Source organism: Mustela putorius, unplaced genomic scaffold, assembly GCF_011764305.1.
Source record: "Mustela putorius furo isolate JIRA1106 unplaced genomic scaffold, ASM1176430v1.1 tig00003845_pilon_pilon_pilon, whole genome shotgun sequence".
Lineage (NCBI taxonomy): Eukaryota > Metazoa > Chordata > Mammalia > Carnivora > Mustelidae > Mustela > Mustela putorius.
The window spans coordinates 69,930,192-69,948,674 of record NW_025421998.1 but is presented as its reverse complement, the minus strand read 5'-3'; the positions used below and the strand labels follow the sequence as shown (position 1 = coordinate 69,948,674).

At 40.3% G+C, this 18,483-nt stretch overlaps 1 protein-coding gene across 2 annotated transcripts in view; it reads right to left on the bottom strand.

Moving 5' to 3' along the window:
- IFRD1 (interferon related developmental regulator 1) overlaps positions 1–18,225 on the bottom strand; it is a 95,712-nt gene extending 77,487 nt beyond the window's left edge. The window contains exon 1 of one of the 2 annotated variants that reach the window (XM_045062886.1): positions 18,124–18,225. The gene's annotated coding sequence lies outside the window, so the exon portion shown is untranslated. Of the gene's footprint in view, positions 1–600; positions 624–18,123 lie in introns of those variants that run through there. The other variant, XM_045062887.1, reaches the window with a different exon arrangement.
- Positions 18,226–18,483: the final 258 nt, after the last annotated feature.

Sequence of the window (18,483 nt, the reverse complement as noted above, 5' to 3'; positions counted from 1 at the left end):
ACAAAACTAAGATTTGGGTGTTTTAGTGATATACACACAGTGGCTGAGGTCATTCATTCAACATGTATCCATATATTGAGTGTCTGTTTATACTTCCTTACTTATACTTCAAATAGGTTAATTGTTGGACTCATAGACTATACTTTCATTATATGTCTATGTACAGAACATAGTCTACACAGGTCCTACAGATATAAATGAAGGAAGATTTTCATTCTTAAAACACTTCTAGTCTTGTGCAAAGTGACACAAAGTATGACATGGGAACCCTTTGCATCAGAGTCACCTGTGGCAGTGGTTCAATGAAAATGCCTAGGTTCTTCCCCAGGAACCAGAGAAAATGACAAAGTGAAGATGAGATTTAAGCCTGATTTTTTAAAAATTATTTTTATTAACATATAATGTATTTTTTGCCCCAGGGGTACAGTTTTAAGCCTGGTTTTAAATGATATAAGGAAGTAAGGAATTAACTGGCCAAAGAAACAAAGATCTGGCATTCTAATTAGTATAAGACAAAAAATATTTAAGAACATAATTCTAGAGCTTCCCAATTTAGTAACTTGTAAATAATGTGTCATAATAACAGTATTACAGACTTACACTTCTGCTACCAAGACAGCACACATGCTTCAGTTAAGAGCTGAATGCTGGGAGTATTCATGGCCTGAAAAAGTAATTAATATATTTATTAATTATCCTCCTGTACATACTTCCAACAGCTTAATTGTTTGACTAACAGACTGTACCTTCATTATAAGTCACAGTGACCAATAATAAACTGGATTTTTTTTAAAGATTTTATTTATTTGTCAGAGAGAGAGAGAGAGCGAGCGCACTTCCAAGTGCACAAGCAGAGCAGCAGGCAGAGGCAGAGAAAGAAGCAGGCTCCCTGCCAAGCAAGGAGCCTGATGCGGGACTTGATCCCAGGACCCTGGGATCATGACCTGAGCCAAAGGCAGCAGCTTGACCGACTGAGCCACTCAGGCATCCCAATAAGCTGGGTTTTTATAGCTTTCTTCAAGTTAAAAATGCTCATATTTCACACCTGAGAAAAGTTCCACTTATTCTATACTAACATTGCCTTTGAGTTCATAAAACATCAAGAAAACCTACGTGTAAGTTGTTTTCCAAAAATCTGCAACCAAAGTACTAACAAAATGATTACTTTAAAATCATAGCTCCCATGCTGCTTTTACCTTGCCTTAATTGCAGTTAACTCATTCATCCATTCATCTGTTGATTGATTGATAGATTGAGTCATTCACTCAAACATTCATTTACACAGAACACTGTATACATGTGCAAGAGACTGGAGAGTCAATGATAATTAAATCCTTCCTTCAAAAAAAAAGTTTGCAGATAAGTTCACAGATAAAATGAAGATGAGAGGTAGTATATAATAAATGCCACCAACTGAAACATGCAAAGTACTAAGAGGACTCAAAGGTGAGAAAGCTGGCTGCCACTGGGTTTCACAGGACAGCTTTGCCACTGACAGGTCAGATAATGAGGGAGTAAAACTGACAATCTCAGCAGTTGGATATAGGAGTGGAAGCATCAAGCAGATGCTTGGGGTCTGCGTAGCAACAACAGAAGCCAAAAAGAGGAACAGCTTTTTTTTTTTTTTTTTAAAGATTTTATTTATTTATTCGACAGAGAGAGACCACAAGTAGGCAGAGAGGCAGGCAGAGAGAGAGGGAGGCAGAGACAGAGGGAGGAGGAAGCAGGCTCCCACCAAGGCGAGAGCCTGATGCGGGGCTCGATTCCATGACGCTGGGATCATGACTTGAGCTGAAGGCAGAGGCTTTAACCCTCTGAGCCACCCAAGCACCCCGAGGAACAGCTTTTTAATGGGGGGAAAATGAGTTGTTTAGGACCAAGTCTAGCATGTTGCTGGGATATCTAATGAGATATGAAAGCAGGGAATTAGGAAAACTAGTCTCTGGCTCTGGAGAGGGTACAGGGCTGAATATCACGGGGTCAAGGATGGAGTCAAGGCTCATGGCCAACCCAAGTTTTGTTGTTAAACCTCTTTGATCTTTGGCTGCCTCCTCTGCAAAGTAAAAATGCTGTGTTAAACCCAAGCTCCCCAAAGCATGGTACACTTCAGGATTTTAGATGGTCCACAGAGAAACCTCATTTTACTATTTTATATTTATTTTCAGGTGTTTTCCAAAAAAAAATATTGCACAAGAAAACCCTGATTTCACTGACATTATTTCTTTGGCTAAATGAAGAAAAAAAGGCATCTTGGTTTTTAAGGAATACTAAAATATATTGGCAATAGTCTGATAAGGTACAAATTGTGAAGACAGTTTGCAAATGCTAAGTTTGGGAAGCTAAATTTTGGGTTGTCTAGAAGGTGTTTAGTACTAAATATTCCTAAATTCTATCTAAAATCATAGGTTTGATGGTATTTCCATAGGTGGAAGTGGAGGGCTAGACAAGATTGACAAGAAAGAGTATGTGAAATGAGAAAGGGGCTCAGGGCAGAGCCTGGAGGATCCTGCACTGAAGGGATGAAGAAGGGAGCCGGAAGCAGCATGGGGCAGTCCTGTCTGAAGCCTCAGTTGGAGGTGGGGGTGCTGTAAGTAGAGAAGGAGGCAAAGAGGAAAGGCAAGGAGCTGTGCCTCTGTTCTTAACTCTTGGAAGTGAGAAACAGGGAGATTCTACTGTGTAGAGGGAGCAGAATGTGGAGGAGACAGCCAGTTACTTGTACTTCACATGCCAAGCAGAAGTACTCTGATCCTATGATTCAGTAAGCTGAGAGAAAAGGAGGGTGACATTAACTGCACAGAGTAGAACAACAAACTCAGTCACACTTTGACTCAAATGTCCCACACTCTGTGTCTGCACCTACTCTTTTATGTGTGGGCAATTCATTCGAACTGACATTTAACTGGTGTCTAACCACTTCCAGAAACTATTCAAAGTAGTGGGGACTTAGAAATGGATGAAATACAGTTGCTGCCCTAAAGAGCCTACAGTGTGGAAAGGAAGGCAGACATGCTTACAAATAAATTAGAACTCAGTGTGAAGGGTCCAATCATGAAAGTACGTTCAAGGAACAGCAGTACGAGAGAAGAGAAAGTGTAAAACTCCACTCTGATGAGAATGGGAGAAGAAAAGGGGACAGTCAGAAAAGACTACCCAAATATAGATGACCCTAAGTCATAAAGGAAATTTTACATTTCCAAGCACTCTAAGATTTATTCATTCAAACAATATTTATTGAATGCCCATTACGCGCCAGGCACTATTCTAGACACAGAAAGTAAGAGTGATTTTAAAAACTGAAGAGAAGGGATGAACAGAAAGTAAGAGTGATTTTTAAAAATCCCTGCTCTTATGGAATTTACAAGCTAGTGAGGGAAGATAAGTAAGAAATCAGCAAAAAAATAAATAGTATGTGAGATGGTGATTAAGTGCTATCAGGAAAAAAAAAATGATAGGAAGGGAGGTTAGAAAGGGCTTAAGGCAGCGTGAGCTGTTATTTTTCTTACTCGTAAGTTTAAGACATGCGTGAGCTGTTATTTCTTAAAAGAGTATTCAGGAGAAGCCTTAGTAAAAACAGGATCTTTGAGCAAATCCCTGAAGGAGGAGAGGAAACAAGCCATGTGGATTGAGAGGAACAGTATTCCAAGAAGCGAGAACAGCAAATGCTGTGGAAGCATGCCTGGCATGTTTGAAAAGCACTGGGCAGTGTGAGCGGGCACCAGGGAGCCACAGAGAATAGGTCAGAGAGTTAATAGAGGGCCAGATCAGGCTTGAATATTTTAAGAGTGAGATGCTTTAGAAATCTTATCCAGGTAGGTATGTCCAGGAGACACTGGGCTCTTTGAATCCGGAGTTGAGGTAAGAGGTCTGAGCGGAGCACAGACCTCTGAGATGGTCCACAGACGGTATTTAAAGTCATGAGCCTGCATGAGACCACCAAAGGAGTGAATATAGATGGCAAACACAGGTCTGTGGACTAAGCCAAGAGCTTTCCAATGTTTGGAGATCATGACAATAAGAAGGAACCAGGAAAGAAACAAAAAAGAAACAGTGAGAAGGGAAAAAAGGGAAGCCAGAAGAGTACAGTACCCTTGAAGCCCAGGGAAGAATAGTCTCAAGAAGGAAGGGGTGATCAACTGTGTCACATAGATTAAGTGTGGTTAATGGGTCGAATAAAAGGAAGACTAGGAGGTGGCCATTGAATGAGCAGAGTAGAAGTGCTTATTGATCTCAACAAGCCAAGTTTTGGTAGATTGGGCAAGCCAAACTGGAACTGGGGAGCACAGACAAGTCTTTTGAGAGTTTTGCCCAAAAAAAAGATGCAGAAAAATGGGACAGCTGCCAGAGGGAGATGTATGGTCAAGAGGGTTTTTAAAATTTAAAGGTTGTTTTTGTTGTTTAATAGGGATAGCACAGCCTGTTTGTATACTAACAGGTATGATCTAAAAGAAAGAGAAAAGTTGGTAAATAAGAGAAGAAAACTGCAGAAGCAATGAGTCTGAATAGAAAAAGAAGAATGATAGACAACTATGCATAAAAAAAGGTTTGGTCACTGACACATTTAAACTAATAGAAAACCCCCAAACAATCATTCATATGTTATTCCTCAACTCAGGTTTCCTCCATGGGCACAACTGCTTGTGTGTATGTTTTTTGACATTTTTGTGTATGGTACACAACTTGTTCCTTTTTGGTGTGGTATTTATATACAGGGCTCGATCAATGCAGGGAAAGTTGCTCTTTCTTGACAGCCCTGAATCATACCAGTATCTCTAGTAGAATGGTCAAAGGGCCTCTATAAATGAAGTTTGTGTTAGTTTTAGGAAACCTTAATTAGGGGAAATTTCCATTAACATGGAAGGGAGGGACGTGTTTATTTCTGTGAATTGGGAATTGTCTTGAGGCTCCTCTAGTCTTCACTTCCTTCCCCCATCAGAAGCTTCCCAGAGCCTGCATAGCATATACAAGGAAGAATCACATATCAGACAGAACACACACAGGGATCTGACTACTTGAGGGACACACTAGCATTGCGACATCTAAGAGAGGTTTGTTCTTTTCAAATCAGTTTCTTGAGGAGAAATCTGATGCTAGTATTGCTCAAAACATCCATTCATACCCTATGGCATGTAGAAAAAATATTCATCCTTACAGCAAGGAAACTGGGGAATGTCTAAAGGAATTTATAGCCAATTCTATTGTTGAGGTTTTTAACAACTTTTTTGAAATCTAATTTATATACCATAAATTCACCCATTATACAGTTATGTCAATGACTGTTGATAAATCTAGAGTTATGCAATCATCACCAAAACCCAGCTTTAGGACTTTAGGATGTTTCCATCAAGCCATAAAGCTCCCCAGGGCCCATTTACATTTAATCCCCACTACCCTAGGCAACCACAGATCTTATTTCTATGCCTAGAAATTTTCCTTTTCTGGATATTTTCTTTAAATAGGATCACACAGAGGTGCCTGGGTAGCTCATGGGTTAAAGCCTCTGCCTTCAGCTCAGGTCATGATCCCAGAGTCCTGGGATTGAGCCCAGCCTCGGGCTCTCTGCTCAGCGGGGAGCCTGCTTCCTCCTCTCTCTCTGCCTGCCCCTCTGCCTACTTGTGATCTCTGTCTGTCAAATAAATAAATAAAATCTTATTAAAAAAATAAATAAATAGGATCACACAGTATGTGATTCTTGTTCCTACCTTTTTCACTGAGCATCATGTTTTTGAAATTCATCCATGTTGCATCAACTATCAGCACTTTGTTTTAACATATCACTGAATAGTATTTCATTCTATGGGTATATCACATTCTGTTTATCCATTCACTAGATGATAGTCATTTGAGTTTTTAGTTCGCGGCTATTATGAATGCTATAAACATTCACATGCATGTCTCTGTGTGGATGTTTTATTTCTGTTGAATAAGTGTTTTTAACTGTACAATTCAATGGTTTTTAGTACAGTCACCAGAACTGTGTAACCATTGTCACTATCTAATTGCAAAATATTTTCATCATCCCAAAAAGAAACCCTATACTCATTAGCAGTCACCCCTAATATCCCCTTCCTTCCATCCCCTAGAAACTACTAGTCTACTTTCTAACTACAGATTTACCTATTCTGGGCACTTTATATAAAGGAATCATACCATGTGGAGCTTTTTGTGACTGACTTCTTTCACTTAGCATAATGTTTTCAAGATTCACCCACATCACAGCATGTGTCAGTGCTTCAGTCCTTCTCAGTGGCAAAAAAAATGCCAGATTCTTTGGATACAACACCCCTTATCCCTATCTCAGTTGATATACGCATCGGGGTTGTTTCCACTTTTGGGCTATTATGAATAATGCTGCTATGAACACCTGTGCACAAGTTTTTGCATGGACATATGCTTTCAATTCTCAGTTCTCTGGGTTATATATCTAGGAGTAGACTTGCTGGGTCATATGGGACCTTTATATTCGACTTTTTGAGGAGCCGCTAAACTGTTTTTCAAAGTGGCTGCACCACTTTACATATCAATCAGCAATGTATGAGGGTTCCAATTTTTCCACAAGCTCACCAACACTGTGAATTGGAAATTCACTTTTTACCAGCATAAAAGGGGTTAAGCAAACCTGTGATTTTTTTTTTTTTTTCCTATGTGAATAACACAGCGACATCCCTGGGTTGATCTTCCAGAATGAATGGCTGGGTTACTCCTACAACTAAGGAGAGAACACTCTCAAATGCAGACAGTGATCCAGGGCTAGATCTCAGAAAAAGACTCCCTTGTAGTGAGCTAATCAAATAATAACATCCTCATAGTAATAGCTACCCAACAACAGCCTTGCAACTTTCCAGAAACTGCTTATTAAACCTCAGGGCATTATATGTACTTCATGATTTCCCTACCCAAATGAGTAGTTTCACTAACAAGTTCTAACTGGTAAGGTAGAACTTTTGTCTCATCCAGGGAGGAAATCTGTGAAAAGAAATGAAATGTGTATGTGTATATACATACATATATATACTACTACAGAATTCAGCATTGTTTTATTTCCCACACTAAAATGTCTAGGCTGGGCGCCTGGGTGGCTCGGTGGGTTAAAGCCTCTGCCTTTGGCTCAGGTCATGATCCCAGGGTCCTGGGATCGAGCCCCACATCGGGCTCTCTGCTCAGCAGGGAGCCTGCTTCCCCCTCTCTCTCTCTCTCTCTGCCTGCTCTCTGCTTACTTGTGATCTCTGTCTGTCAAATAAATAAATAAAATCTTTTTAAAAAATTAAAAAAAAAATAAAATGTCTAGGCAGAGAGCCAAAAACCTCAAAATAAGCTTTCTTTCAGTGCAAATAAATAACAATGAATAATTTAAAAATAGTTCATTATGTTGAATTATAATCAGTAATACCTAAGTATGAGATTGTTATGTTATATATTTTATACACCGTTCAATCAACTGCTTTAATTACAATTTTAGTTATGTTTTCTATAATAATAAAAGAAAAATATCACATGTCACTAGTGGATTATAACAACAGGTAGAATAATGTTAAGTAACAATGCATCCTTGAGTGTGAATCCATAGGGAAAATTTACATATATCATAGTCTAAGAACACTTTAGAAAATATCACACCAATATATATTTGAACAGAGTTGTAATACTATGCAAGTAAACTAGTAAACAAACCAAACAACCCCTACTTGATGAAAATAGCAATTCAATGTCAGCAAAAAACTTTGCAACGCAGCGAGAGAGAGGGAAAGAATAAGAGAGAATAGAGGGAATCTAAAAGATAAAGTCTCAGGTATCAAATCCTAGAACAAATAATCTTAAAAATGTTCTCTTCTCCAGATATGCTTCATAACTCATATTTATATTAATGTACTGTAATCTGTATTGCTATATTTTTATTCATTTTCATTGATAATTGGAATTATTAAACTTCTTTTCTTAGTGCTTAGCAAATGCAAAATGTTAGCAAATCCAATCTTAGAATGTATCATGGAAATGGCCCATTTCTGACAAACATTATGTCCACAGGGCTTGTATCAAATGACTATGTTTAAGAAGGACAAAAGTGTTCCAAAGGTCCTCTGACCAACAGTATAACCTCATGTGTTGTGTACCACAGGCACTCAATCAATAGAGGAAGAAAGACTGGAGAATCAGCTAAGCACATTTACAGAAATCAAAGATTATCCAGAAATCATGTGGGTTTTTTTTGTTTTTAAATGAACAGAGACATAAAAGGGCTATCCTTTTTTAATCCCTTAGAGTCAACCAGATACAGGATTTAACCAATCTCAGAATATATTCCTCTTCTGAAGTAGAGAAATAGACCCCATTATAATAATGTCATTCATACCATATCATGCCAGGACAGCAGATGAGTCATTGGGGGGGCCCCTACCTGAGAAAGGCCATGTCAAACCTGACCCAGCTCTTCATGCCTTCCCTGCAACTATGTCAAGGGACTGTTCTGCATGGCCTCAAAGATGGTAGGAGGAAGAGCATCTGCCACACCACCTGCTGTTTCTGCACAGAAGAACCCCCCTCACCCACCCTGGGCTACAGCAGAGTCATCCAGGAAAAATACCCTACCCTCAGATGTGAGCATAAAGGAGTGGGTGGCTATTTAAGGCCTTTTACTTTGACTCACTGTACCCCTAAAAGTCGAGCTCTCTTTTAAGAAATTAGTGCCAAGAGGGCTCAATTCTGATGACTGCCTGAATTAAAACCTGTTACAACTAGGGAAACTGGGGTAAGCTGCCCCTGCCAGTATAACCCTGGAGGGCTTCTATCAGAGATACCAGTATTAACATAAATGACCCTGTTCTAGCCTGAGGCTAGATTTGGGCATGTGGGACACAGAGACTTCTGAAATTCCCCAAAGTCCGTTGGGATGTGGCCTGCTTTGTTTCTACCTTCCCCTTGACTTAATGTGACTGACCCTCATAATCCTTCTCTTTGAGGATTTTCCTTTTCAGCTTCCTGCCCCAGGAGTCATCGTAGAATAATCAGTTACTTCAACCATCTGTAATAGCTATCTCTCTCTCTCTCTCTCTCTCTCACACACACTTAACAGAGAAAATAAAAAGACCTCAAAGACCAAGCTGCAATGAAAATGGCTTAGACAACCTGAAGACCCATGATACTAAAAGGTATAATAAAATCATTCCTGAAATATTTAATGTAACTAATTGCTAATAATGAAGATGCCAGGAATTCATCAGTGTATAAAAGAGATAAAATCCCTACTAGGGGAGAAAATAAAGGAGAAAAAAAGAATAAAGATGGGGCATTGAGTGGACTGCAGTTGTCAGGGAAGATTTCACTGTGGAAATGCCACATTTGAACAAACACCAGAAAGAGATGAGTGAGTCAGGCAGCACCAAGAAGAGCGTTCCAAGCAGGAGGGCAGCAACTGCAAAGTCCCTGAGTTGGGACCGTACCTGGCATGTGCAAGGAGCGGCAGGGAGGCCCATGTGCTGACATCAGAGTAAGCAAGCAAAAGAGAGGCAGAGAGAATGAGGTAAGGGGGGGGGTGCAGTTCATATATAGGGTTTCTTAGGGCCACGGAAGGACCTGGGTGGAATGGATACTCACTGGAGCATTTCAAGCAGATGAAGAACCCTGTTGAGAGCACTTTGTCTGTGACTAGTCACACACAGCACTCTCATAGTTGGCCTGACGGTACCAAACTGAGAAGTACAGGTGAGTACTGGAGAAGAGAAAAAGAAGTCAAATAGGCTGAAGAGTACTAGTGGACCAGCGCTGGTGGTGAGGGATGTTGTGATAAGGAGCACAGGAAAGAACATAGCGTCCACATTTGTTGGCAAGAAATAACAGCCATCACTGAGATGGAGGGTATATGAACACAGGTGTTAGAAAGCATTCACATTAGAGCCAAACTCCCAACCTATCTCAATAACCCAGAGGGTTCTATAGCCCAGAAAAATTATAATTTGGGCTCATAAACAAAAGGTTAAAATATGACCAAAAGATTTACTTTATTATATCATGAGGTCACATGATCTTTGGGAAAACACTGCCAGATGTGTCCCACCACTTGTATTATCTGTGTCCCACACTAGCAGCTGCTTTTAATTAAAACTGTAAGCTGCTTTACACATAAATATATTGGTGAAATATTAAGCACCCATTTTATAATCAGCCCTTGGAGTATTTCTAAATAGACAATATATAAAGGAAGAAGACAAAGAAATTCCAAGGTCCCGTGCTGGGTAAACACAGAAACAGATTTCTGTATAGCAATGTCAGACCAACTGACCAATAAGCACTGGCTCTTGTCCGTGAGGTAAAGTAGAGGATCTAGGACATAAAGCCCCTGGAACAGATGGGGGTGCTGGATATTGTGATAAGGTGTCTTTGGGAGGGGCTTATATCTTCTCTGCTTATTTGATTCCCAAAGAAATATTCACTCACTGTGAATGACAAGGATGAAGTAAAACATTCTTCTTCTCTAACGCCTCTAACTACATGAAGTCACAGTTAACAACCGGATGTTTCTTTTAGACTTTTTTCTGTGCATATAATTCCTTACTTATAAACACATATTTTATATGTTTCCACATTACACACAGAACAAAGTTATTTCAACAATGAAACTGTAGGTATCCTTTACATACTGTTCTACCCTTTTCCCCTTACTTGCCTCTTCATTGCTTTTTCTCTCCAGATTAGGTTGTATAGATCTGTCTCACTCTTGTTTTAACAAATTTTTTTAATGTGGTAAAATATACCTACAGTTTAGCACATGAACCTGTTTTAAGTGTACAATTCAATCATGTTAAATACACTTAGAGTATTTTGTGCCTCATGCCTAAGAGATAGGTCACACATGGACTTTGGAGTCAGTCTGCCTGGGTTCAACTCCTGGTTCCCAGACAATCAGCTCTGTGGCCTGGAGCAAGGCAACAGTTTCTACATCTATAAAATGGCAGTAATACCACTATCTATCTCATAGGAGTGTATCAAGTGTATATCAATACTTAAAAGTACTCAGAAAAGGGCCTAGCATTTGAGAAGATTTAACTATGGAACAGATCATATTGATAATAAGTATATATCCTAATATATCTAACCAGTTCCCTACAAATGGCCAGTTAGTATATTTGGGGGGATAGCTCCTCAGAGGCAGCTGGAAAGGTGGGAGAGCCACATTAGCTGAGCTCTGGGACAGAGGGTGCTTTTGGCACATACTGGAGAGGAATAGTAAAGGTCAACATGCTACAATGAGCGGGGCGGTTCTAAACAAGGAAGAATGCCCCCATCCCAGCACAGAAACACAACCTTACCTTTTCATACTACATTCCTGCTTCCTGTAATTTTTTCTCCACAGATTGACTTGCACCCAAACAAAATGATAAATGTAGAAGTCTAGTTGATGTAGTTTTGTTTGTAATAGTAACTGATGGGAAATAATCCAAATGTGCTTCTCCACATGGGACTAAATAATTATTAAAGTACATTCATACGGGGCTCCTGGGTGGCTCAGTGGGTTAAAGCCTCTGCCTTCAGCTCAGGTCATGATCTCAGGTCCTGGGATCGAGCATCTCATCGGGCTCTCTGCTCAGTGGGGAACCTGCTTCCCTTCCTCTCTCTGCCTGCTGTTCTGCCTACTTGTGATCTCTGTCTGTCAAATAGATAAACAAAATCTTAAAAAAAAAAAAAGTACATTCATACAATGGCATGCTATACAGTGGTTTTAAAAGATTGAGAAACTGCCCATGTACTATTAAGAAAAGATTTCCAATATATATTAAGTGGAAAAAAAAAAGTTTAGAGTGACATACAAGGTATGCTAGCATTTCTGTAAAAAGGAAGATGGTAATTAAGAATCCACATTTACATATGGCTTTATTTGTGTATATGACGTAGGAAAATAAATGGGGCTACCTGGGAAAGGGTTTACAGGCAGAGGTGAAAATGTGGTGGATGGGATTAGGGTGGCATTCAGAATTTTTAATATGTGCCTTCTTCTAATTTTTTTAAAAATATTTAGAATCCGTAAATACCATGGCTTTTTTTTTTTCTTTTTGAATTAAGGAATGAGGTAGGCTTTTCTCCAGCATTTGTGGAAACTGGGACAAGAATAAAAATACAGGTCTACAAATGTAAAAGCTATAAATCAAGCTAACAAACTGTTAAATAAAATATGTTCTCTTCCCCTACCTTGACAAATAAACTTTCTTAAAGACAAAAAAGATAAATAAGGGCAAAATTTGAAAGTTGACATAATAGGGTTGCCTGGGTGGCTCAGTAGGTTAAAGCCTCTGCCTTTGGCTAAGGTCATGATACAAGGGTCCTGGGATTGAACCCCACATCAGGCTCTCTGCTCAGCAAGGAGCCTGCTTCCACCCATCTCTCTCTGCCTACTTGTGACCTCTGTCTGTCAAATAAATTTTAAAAATCTTAAAAAAAAAAAAATAGAAAGAAAGTTGGCAAAATATAAAACACATAGAATTAAAAATTATTATTATGCATATCCACATAGCTGAGCAATGGTTTGGTGAAGTTTGGAAGAATAATAAAATAAAACAAAGTAAAATTATATTAAGTTTAAAAATTTACAAAGTAATTTTTGAAGATTTATTTATTTATTTGAGAGAGAGAGAGCGGGGGGTGGGGCAGCAGGAAAGGTACAGAAACTCAAGCAGGCTCCCCACTGAGCACAGAGCCTGACATGAGGCTCCATCTCGGCTCCATCTCAGGATCGTGGTCTAAGCTGAAACCTAAGAGTTAGACACCTAACTTAACCTACTGAGCCACCCAGGCATGCCCACAATATATTTTATATTTATTCTATACATCTTTTTCTTGCACATCATTTCAATATAAACATACTATGTAGTCATAGTCAAGATTTTTAAATAATTTGAGTGCTACTGACAGTAGTAACAAATTAGAAATCTTTCTTGAGGGCACCTGGGTGGCTCAGTGGGTTAAGCCGCTGCCTTTGGCTCGGGTCATGATCTCAGGGTCCTGGGATTGAGTCCTGCATTGGGCTCTCTGCTCAGCAGGGAGCCTGCTTCCCTCTCTCTCTCTCTGCCTGCCTCTCCATCTACTTGTGATTTCTCTCTGTCAAATAAATAAATAAATAAATAAATCTTTAAAAAAAAAAAAAAAGAAATCTTTCTTGAGTATTTAAAGTTTTTAGGGTTTTTTCCCTAAATTAGTTTGAATTTGAAGAAACCATTCTGCTAAAGCAGAAACAACTGGAATTTTTAAAACCTTTTTAAAGCAGTACTTACACTGGAAACAAACTATGACATCTGATCTCATGTTCAAACATTATAGTGGGGTCTTTACTGCAGAAATGATAACATAATATTTAAATTTCTCCTATAAATCAATAGCACTCAGTTGCCCTTCTCCTCATCTCTCAATGCAGATCTATATAGTATTTCTTAAATTCTTCTCATTTCTAATTTTTAAATGTTAAGATATTATAAAGAAAACTAGAAATAGCATACTTCCTGCAATATCCTACTTCAAAGAATTCAAAATCTTAGAAATTGCCCATGTCTTTAAGTATGAATACCAGGTTTCTATTAAATTGGGAGACAACATCAGTTTAAAAAAAAAAAAAAAAAGTAAAAATGCCCCTGTAGGGTGCCTGGGTGACCCATTTGGTTGGGTAACTACCTTTGGCTCAGGTCATGATCCTGGAGTCCCACATTGGGCTCCCTGCTCGGTAGGAAATCTGCTTCTCCTGCTGACTTCTCTCCTCTCATGCTCTCTCTATTTCATTCCCTCTCTCTCAAATAAGTAAATAATTAAAAAAAAAATGCCCCTGTAATCCTTAAAAACTCAGTCATTATTACAGAGATTGATGATGTGGTGAAAAAGGAACTGTGAAGTGCACTGACACAGGTGAGGATGTGGTCAGTATATGCAGGCAGCAACAAACCATTCTTCTTTCAAAGTACCTCAAATCATAATAGAACTGAAGAAATAATGGCAAACGAGTTTCCGGAACTGCTAAAACCACCAAGGAAAACCCAAACCAACCATCTAAGACAGATGGAGACAGATGGATAGGGCTAGGCAATAAAACTTTTCTAAAGAGAATGACCAGGGAAAGAAAAATCTCCAGTCTCAGAAGAGAAGGTAATTAATCCAATTATTTCAATGAACTTGAGCTTCTTTTTTTTTTTTTTAAGATTTTATTTATTTATTTGACAGAGAGAAATCACAAGTAGGCAGAGAGGCAGGCAGAGAGAGAGAGAGAGGAGGAAGCAGGCTCCCTGCCGAGCAGAGAGCCCGATGCGGGACTCGATCCCAGGACCCCGAGATCATGACCTGAGCCGAAGGCAGCGGCTTAACCACTGAGCCACCCAGGCGCCCGAACTTGAGCTTCTTGCAACAATGTTTCTAGAACATTCATGTGACTGTGATCTTGACAGTATGCTCATTTATGTATAATATAGCAGCAAGGATCTGATATAAAATTACAATATTCTAAGCATACTTTATTAAAATGCTTTATATAGAGTAAGAATTTTATATTCCTATTACTCCTTTACTTATTACTCATCTTAAAGTTAACTGGGTAAGAAAAAATGGTTATTTGGGAGCAAGAGGAAGAAAGAAAATGAGGGAGACCACCTATATAAAAAGAGGTTTGGATGAGGTGAGCACTGTTTGGACTGATTATCAGAGTAGACCTATATTCATTCATAATCCCTATGCTCACTTCTCATAGCACCAGAATCACATTGTGTTGCAAAGGCCTTTTTATTTGATTGCCTCACAATTACACCATAAGCTTCCAGATAAGGATGGTGACCACTGTGTTTTCCATTGTGTTTCCACCAATTACACAGGGTCTAACAGACAGTAGGTACTGGTAAATGTTAACCGGCTACGTGGATGGATGGATAAATAGGTAAGTAGGCATGTGGGTGGGTTAGCTCATATGTCAAAGGTGTTAGGGAGTTGCACATCCCTTGGCTACAGTAGATAGGAAAGTTTCTTCATATCCATGGGAAGTTGGACTACCAATGCTACAGCCACAAACATCTCTCAGATACCATTAACCTCTCCAAGGTGTTTACCTAATAGGTGTTTACCTAAAGTCCAAATATTGAAAGATAAATCTTAAAAAAACCAAACCTAAAAACTGGAAATCATAGCAACAGCAATCAGACAAGGAAAAGAAATGAAAATGTAAATGTACCTCCTTCTCTTAATTGGCAATACCTTTCAGAGATAACTCTGGTCAGGGATTTGCTGCCAGGATGCCTGGGTAGCTCAGTATTCACAAATCTATCAACATGATATACCACCACATCAATAAGAGAAAAGATAAAAACCATATGACTATGATCATTTCAACAGATGCAGAAAAAGCATTTGACAAAGTACAACATCTATTCATGGTAAAAACCCTCAGCAAAGTAGGTTTAGAGGAAACATACCTCAATATAATAAAGGTCACACATTAAAAACCCACAGCTGGGGGTTCCTGGGTGGCTCAGTTGGTTGAGCTTCCAAATTTTGGTTTCCACTCAGGTCATGATCTCATGGGTTGTGGGAGCAAGTCCTGTGTTGGGCTCCAGGCTCACTGGAGAGTCTGCTTGGAGATTCTTTCCCTCTGCTTGCATGCATACTCTCTTTCTCTCTAATAAATAAATAACTAAATATTTTAAACAAAAAATAAAAACTCATAGCTAACATCATACTCAATGAGGAAAAGTGAGAGCATTTCCACTAAGATCAGGAACAAGACAAGGCTGTCCATGTGCACCACTTCTATTCAATACAGTACTGGAAATCCTAGCAACAGCAATCAGACAAGGAAAAGAAATGAAAGGCATCCAAATTGGTAGAGGAAGCAAAACATGCACTATTTCTGGATGATAAGATACTGTATATAAAAAACTCTAGAGTCTCCACCAGAAAACTACTGGAACTGACCATGAATTCAGTAAGGTCACAGGATACAAAATCAATGTACAGAAATCCATTGCATTTGTATACACTAATAAGAAACCAGCAGAAAGAGAAACTAAGAAAACAATTCCATTTATAATTGAACCAAAGAAAATAAAATATCTAGTGATAAACTTAACCAAGGAGGTGAGAGACCTGTACTCTGAAAATGACAAACTATTGATGAAAGAAAATGAAGACAACACAAATGGAAATATATCCCTTACACATAGAATGAAGAAATAGTGTTAAAATGTCCATACTACCCAAAAACAATCTACAAATTTAATGCAATCCCCATCCAAGTACCAACAGCATCTTTCACAGAACTAGAATAAACAATCCTAAAGCTTGTATGGAACCGCAAAAGACCTCAAATAGCCAAAGCAATCTTGAAAAAGAAAGAAGCTGGAGGTATCACAATTCCAGATTTCAAGTTATAGTATCAAGCTGTAGTAATCAAAACCATATGGCAATGGCACAAAAACAGACACATAGACCAATGTAACACAACAGAGAGCCCAGAAACAAACCCACAATTATATAATCGATAAATCTTCAACAAAGGATGCAAGAATATGTAATGGGAAAAAGTCTCTTCAACAACTAGGTACACCTGGTTATTCATTTTGTGTAGTAAGAGAAATGGATCAAGATTAGAATATTTATGGATTCAGAGGTGGTATCAAAAGGGCCAGCCTTTGGCCAGGGGCATGGGAGGAAAAATATCAGAAGATGGGGGACAAAGAGGTCTAGGAGAGAGAATGTAGTTAGACATACAGGCAAAGGCACCAATTATTAAGATCTGTGTATCAAATGTTGGCATCCACCAGACAGGATCTATCATAGAAAAGGCGATAAGCAATCAAGTAGATAGAACAGTCAGGCCAGTTGATGCTTTTGTCATCAACACTGGGATCAGTGCTGGCATTTGGCCACAGTGGCAAAGATGGAGGTAAATATCTGGGCCAATAGCATGGACTTTCACTAACCAAGACCAATCTTGCTACTGGTCATTCACTTTGAATGTAAAGAGAAAAGGTCTAAGGTTAATTACTGGTACTGCTGAATGTCCAGCAACAGAGACCACCACCGAGCCTCTGATAAGGCATCATAACCCAAAGAGATTAACTAGCTAACTTGGCAACAAACTAACTACATTGGGCCCCTTCAATCCTGGAAAAGCCAGCAGTTCAGGAATACATGCATGTTCTGGCTACAGATTTGCCTTTCCCACCTGTCGGCCCCAGGCAACACCCTCAAGGGCTTCGAGAATATTCCATCCACTGGTAAGAGATCCCACATACCATGCTGTCAGATCATGGGACCACGTCACCGCAAAGGAGGAGCAGGAGTCAGCCCATGATCCTGGGATTGCAGCACGTGCCGCATTCCTCGGAAGGAGCCAGCTTGAGAGTGTTGAAACTGCCTGCTGGAAGCACCAGGTCAAGAGCATGACGCTGAAGGGACGGGGTGCCAATGCCTGGAATAGATTATATTCCCAGGATGGAAGAGCTTTATATGCTGTCTCCAAGAGAAAGAAGAGATGGACCAAGAAATAAAGAGTGGAAGCAGAAGTGGACTCACATGCCACTCATCTCAATGACCCGGCCACAGGGGCTGTCACTCCTCAGTTCTGGGCTCTGCAGGGTTGGGAGACCTAGCACCCTGAGCAGCCACACTTTTGCCAGGGGACCTAGCAAGAGTCACCCAGTCATCTTAAGCTCCCTGTGTCCAGGAACCAGCAGGAGGGAGAGAACTTACTGCAGTAGCTGCCTCTCATCATCAGAAGGAGGTAGGCCTGTTGTCACACAATGGGGACAGGCAGGAATATGGGTGCAGCCCCCTTGGGCACTTAGGTGTAGCTGCTCCAGCTTAAGAAGGGCATGGTGACCAGAACCTCGGGCTTCTCGGGGGGATAAAAGTGTAGATAGGTCACAGCACCACGGAGGCCACTGAGGGCAGCAGAAGTGGTAGCTGAAAGCGAAGGGAACTTAGAACCAACAGCAAAGTAGGAAGACAATGAAGAGCCGTTCGTCTGCTCACCGCCCCCTTCCAAGTCTCCCTCAGGAAGAGAAGCCCACGACGCCATAGAAGAGCTGAGAAGAACGGCACTGCCAGTGGGTTCGGAAGTGAGACTCCTGCGCTGGGAGAAGATGGTAGTCACAGAGCCGTGTCACCCACCTCCGCTTCAGCACTGGGAGTCCAGTCAGCCGACAGCCTCCGGCAGTCCCGTCTTCGTGCCGCCCACGGACCCTGAGCGAGGCTGGCCGCGGAAAGCATGGCATGGCAGCCCCAGGCCGGAAGAGGCGGTGTCAGCCCAGAGCTCCTCACGTGATTGGCTGCGGCTGGGTAGGCCCGCCAGCTGCTTCCGCCCACTTCCTTCCCCGGGTGTGGGTCAGGAGTAAGCCTTGAGCAACCCAAGCTCCATCTTAGCGTTTACACCTGCAGAACGTACCTGAAACGAGGACTGTATCAAGCACAGCAGGAATTCTTTCGAGTCCCCTTTTTTGCCTTCTCCCATCAGCTTTCTTCTTAAATATT